Raw genomic sequence first — 5,332 nt, 5'->3', positions numbered from 1 at the left:
CAATATTGGATTTCTAAATCCTTTGGAATATCCTGAAGTGTCTTTTGTTCTAATGAAGTGACTTTTGGTGGGTTCTTCAATGGGGGCTGGTCACAGAAAGACCAAGCTATGACTAGAATCTTGGGACTTTCAGCCCTACCTCTCATTCCCCCTAGAGAGGAGAGGGACTATAAATGGAGTTAATTATCAACCATGCCTATGTGATGAAGCCTCCATAAAAAAAAAAAAAAAAATCTCAATTAGAATGAGGTTCAGAGAGCTTATGGGTTGGTGAGTACATTCACATGCTAGGAGGGTGGCACACTCCAACTCCACAGAGACAGAAGTTCCTGTGCTTGGGACCTCACTCTATGTACATTTTCACCTGGCTGTTCATCTGTATCCTTTATCATAGGTTTTATTATATAATAAACTGGTAAATGTAAAAACAAAAAACAAAAAAACAAAATGCACCCCATCCCATGAACACAAAGTTCAATTCCTCATCTGAATACTAAAAGACTTCTGATCTCTTCCTTCACAGTTTGTGTGTGTGTGTGTTGTTGTTGTTTGTTGTTTGTTTTTAAGGACACTTCTGTGCTGCCATACTTTGTCTGTAGACTACATCTGGATAATGGCATCTCCTTATGGGTAGCCCTGATGATTCTATACCATGTGAACACTGTGAGTTTGAGTATCTGTAGAAAACTCCCCCAAGAAAGTCCAGGATGCCCTCAATTGAGGCTGCATAGGAAAGATCTCAAAGGTGTATATGGTCTTTAACATTTATAGGAATACAAACTGCTGAGGCAGCACTGGAATAATGGTTAGAAGAGAAATGAGAGGGACTGAGAATTGATTCATTACCTGCTAAACTTCAGCTGCTCTGCTCTTGAAGAGTTCAATGTATCTTTTACCCAACAAGTCCTTATGCTTCCTCAATGTATTCTGTACATATTCCTCATGAACAAAGAAGACAAAAGCATTTCCTGTTGGCCTACTGTCTAGGGAAGTAACAAAGAAGATGTCTTCCTTCCAGTAATGAAAGACCACCACTTCATCAGTTGTGAGCACTCACATGCAGATGATGACGTTAGAGAGGAACTGGGCTACTTCTTTGCATGTACCACAAGTAAGTTTAAAAGAAAATCATCACCTGTTGCTTTGTAAAGCTCAATGTACTGGGTCTCCATGTGATATTTGAGCCTCTGCAGTGCTAGGTCTCTGTGCTCCTCACTTGCAAACCTAACTGGGGCTTCTCTATTCCTTCCCCCTGGGCATTCAGACAAAGTGCTGTACTTCCCACAGCAATATCAGGTCATTTGAAGAATCATGCAACATCTTGATCTGGACTGCCATAGTAAACCTTGAGTCCTGACTACAGTGTTATCAATAAGTTCCATTTTGCTGCAAGTGCCACTTTGAAATTTGGAACTTACTATCTCTGGATCTGAAAACCTATGATTATAGGGCTCTGAAATCATTGCTAAAATTATATTCCCCACATCTAACTTGAGAGGTTCCATACTGGGAGACTGAACTATTCTCAAAATTTAAACACTGTGTCATTGCTGCAATATCCAGTTTATCAATATCAGATGAACCAGAGTAACAGTTCTTGAATTCTCTTCAAAGATAGAAAAAAAAAAAGAAGATGAAGAAGAAGTATTCAGACAATAATACATTCTTCCTGGAAGCCATGGGACGTAGGATTTGCCTGACATGAGGTTGCCTATTAATATAGAGACAGAAGGAGGTTCCTACCCCAATGATCAGTTCCTTGCTCACTGACTGGTTAAACTGTCTCAGGGCTGGGTCCACCTGCTGCTGGGAGGTTTTTGGCATGGATTTAGTTTCTTTACAATTTTCCATCAGTTCCAACTGATCCAGTCTAACTAGTACTTTGTGCCAGTTACTTTGTGTAATTGTTGCTGGCCAGATCCACAACTTTCCATAACAGCAGGATCAGCTCCTTCTCATTGGAGCCCAGCTTGACCTCTCAGGTGGTCCCAGTGGTGATCCCAAAAAGCACTATCAAGTAATCCAGAGACTCATGACAATAGGTGGGGAGAGAAGGGGCTCTGAGGTACTGAGTGGAGGTGGAAGTGAGAAGGAGAAAACCTGCGATAAAACCTCTTCTATGAGAAAAAGAAAGTGATCTCCACCCTTCACTCCTTGCTACCCCTGGTGCAAAAACGGTAGCTAACCACCCAAGTCCACACCAGACTAATACTCCACACCCTGGGCAGGAAGCATGCAGCTGTCAGTCTCCAAGGGCCCAGGAGTGTTCTTAGGGTAAGTGGTGGAGTTGCTGGAGCCACCAGCCTCAGTGGGCTTTCTCAGGCTCAAGGGCCCTGCTGCTACATCTTCCCCTAAGGCCTTGGTGATGCCACCTTCTTCACCATCAGTGGCTTCACAGTGCTGCTCAAAGGCAGCTATAATCTCAATGAGCTTCTAGAAGTTAATGAGGCACCTGGACCAGGTAGGAGCCATCCTGGTGACCCACCTGAGCCTTGACAGCCTCTGTGGCCTCACTACTCTCCTAAAACAAAAGTTGGACTAGTATGATGAGGCGGCCATCGGTGAAGGCTCTAGGGAAGGCAGGTTTTGCAGGCTTATCTCACCCAACCGGGGTGTCCTGCTTCTCAATGCCAGTGTGCCTCACAGCTGGTGCCCTGTGAGTACTAGGCGGAGCTAGCCCAGAGCCTCCTAGACTGGCGGAGCATCACACCCCTACCCCTGAGCCACTGGCTACTGCCAGCCCAGCCTGACAAATCCTTCTAGAAGACAGTTATGGCCAGCTGCACCCACCTCAGCCTACACCGACTGCACGCTGGCCTCCATGTGTGCCTGGCTGGTGGGGCACCCCGTGGCCCCACCAAGAAAGGTGCTGTTCCCCGGTTGCAGCCAGGTCCCTTAGGAGGTAAGCCCAGGAGCCCCTCAGAACCATCCCCGGGAGGTACACAGGGCAGCCTCCCCTGTGGTTGGTGTCAGGAAGGCGGATCTCCAGGTAGCCCTCAAGCCCAGCAGAGCGCACAGCTCATCCCGCCCAGGTGTCCCATTCACAGAGAAAGCGCCCAGTAGCTCCTACCGTGTTCCAGCTGCGGGTGTGGAAGAATCAGCCAAGCAACTTCCAGGCGCCCCGAAATGGTGGCCACGCCCAGCCTGGAGAGCAGCCTGCTAGTGGGGCTAAGGCCCTCGGGTCAGACAGCAATAATTTGGAGGAGAAAACGCTGGAGCTGTTTTTGGTCAGCAGCAGCTCCTGCCCTCGCACTCTCTCGCCCGCCGGAGCCCACCAGGCTGAGGTCAGCAGGTGGCTGTCGCTAAGTCCCCTGCTGGACATGGACGCGAGACCAGGTGGTTCACCCACGGTGACCACTCCCTCGCTGCCTGCCGAGGGCAGCTGCGCTCTCCACGCCACACAGAGATGCCTCTCGGCTTCCTTCGAGCATGCGTTGCGTTGAAGCGCACCACTGCATTAAGGCGAAGGGGGACTGGCTGAGGCTCGCGCACCCGGGCCGCATGCGCGGTTCTCTACTTCCTCGCACCACGAGGGCTTGTGTCTGGAGTGGTCGGGAGAACTTGAGCACTACAAGGCTGTACCCATGGTACCGACACCCCTCTCCCCTTGCAGCTCCAATGGCAGGGGCGGGCGGGTGCTCCAGGGGCGAGTCCCTACCCACCGTCCCCTGGCACCATGGACTCCGACGAGGGTAAGAAGGACTTCGGCGTTCTTCGGCCCAACATCTGCATCGTGGACCTCACCCTCTGCGAGGGTGAATGTGCTGTTCACCCTCCCCGCAGCAGCCCCGGCTGTCAGCAATATGAGGGCCTCAGCAATATGAGGAAGTCCCTGGTTCACCCCAATGCTGGTACTACCTCCCTCAAAGCCACTCTGGTAACTGCCAATCCAAGGAGGGTGGATGTTGAGGGCCAGGCCAGTGGGCAACTCAGAGTCCGGAGCGAAGCCAGTGACAAGGGCCCCAGGTCCTTATCCGGGTCATCCGGCAGCCGGCTCCCTCCGTTTTCCCCTGCCCTGCCCTGGGTCTGCCTCAACCTGGCCTACCTGCACATCTGGGCAGCGCCCACCTGGTGCATGAGGGTTTTTTCGCGGGTGTGCATGCCCTGCTACGTCATCAGCGTCCAAGATGAGTGCAAGGAAGACGGCGAGGGTGCAGTCCTGGTCAGGCTATTGACCCACAAGCGGAAGTAGGGCCGTGACCTCCAGATGACTCCAATACTCACCTTCATTTACGTGACGACGCACAAGTAATACGAGGCAACGTACACTATGCACCAGGTGCTGGGCGTCACAGTGCTGCGGGCAACAGCACAGCGTCCACACAGGTCAACACCTTCTGCACCTGCAAGATGGAGTGCTAGCTCAAACCGTGACACCCACACCTTCGTCCCAGAATCTACCACTGTGCTGGGATTCATCTACGTCAGAAATAAACTAGGTACTCCATTCAAACACTCCCCCTCCCCCCGCCAATGTCCACAGATCCTGTGAGTATGTTACCCTACATGGCAAGAGGGACTTTGGAGGCATAATTAGGGTTAAGGTCCTTGATATGGGGAGATTATCTTGTATTGTTAAAATGGGCTCAATATAATCAAAATGGGAGAAACTCCTGGTGTAGTCAGCCAAACAAAAATGTGACACCACAGGGAAAAAAAAAAAAAAAAAAAACTCTCTTTGAAGGATTCTCCCTAGACCTCCAGAAAGGAATGCAGCCCTGCCAACACCTTGATTTCAGCTCAGTGAGACCCATGCCATACTTCTGACATATAGAACTGGAAGATTATAAATTTTAGTTATTTAAAACTACTAAATTTGTGGTAATTTATTACCGAAGCAATAGATATAATTTAGTCATGGTCATGAAGGTCTGGAGCACAATTGAATTTGACCTCTAATGCAATGGATGTACTTGAGAAACCCTAAACTGTACTTTACCTGTGTTGGAAATGTGTGACTAGCATTGTAAGGAAAAAGAAGAGACATAACATGGACATTTGTTTTTCTTTGTTGTTGTTCTTCTTTTACTAGGCAGCATCTGAATATTTCAGATAAATCCAGGAGAAGTTGGATATGGGGCCTGGCTTAAACACTAAATGAGGACAATATGCCTCTTCTCAGAATCATCATTTTGGAATGAATAGGAACCTAGGAAGCCATAGGCAAGCAGTGCAATGGTGAGTGTTCTGGAATGTCTAGATCCTGTGGCATGGCAGCAAATTTATTGTAGGTGGAATTTTACTAAACAGATTCTTGGATTTATGGTATTTCTTTAAATTGTATGCCATTCCATTTCTACAGTGGTTAGCTAGGTTGTATATACAATGGACC

The 5,332-nt window shown here is 48.6% G+C and overlaps 2 pseudogenes; one reads left to right on the top strand and one right to left on the bottom strand.

The window, feature by feature from the left end:
- Window positions 1-562: 562 nt before the first annotated feature.
- On the bottom strand, window positions 563-2,235 carry LOC102747713 (epithelial splicing regulatory protein 1 pseudogene; annotated as a pseudogene).
- Window positions 2,236-2,278: 43 nt separating this feature from the next.
- On the top strand, window positions 2,279-4,100 carry LOC145723188 (microtubule-associated protein 1S pseudogene; annotated as a pseudogene).
- The last annotated feature ends 1,232 nt before the right edge of the window (window positions 4,101-5,332 follow it).

This window comes from Leptonychotes weddellii, chromosome 8 (assembly GCF_054177405.1).
Source record: "Leptonychotes weddellii isolate Sample4059 chromosome 8, ASM5417740v2, whole genome shotgun sequence".
NCBI lineage: Eukaryota > Metazoa > Chordata > Mammalia > Carnivora > Phocidae > Leptonychotes > Leptonychotes weddellii.
Note: the sequence above shows the minus strand (reverse complement) of the source record. Positions and strands in the feature narration are given on the sequence as shown.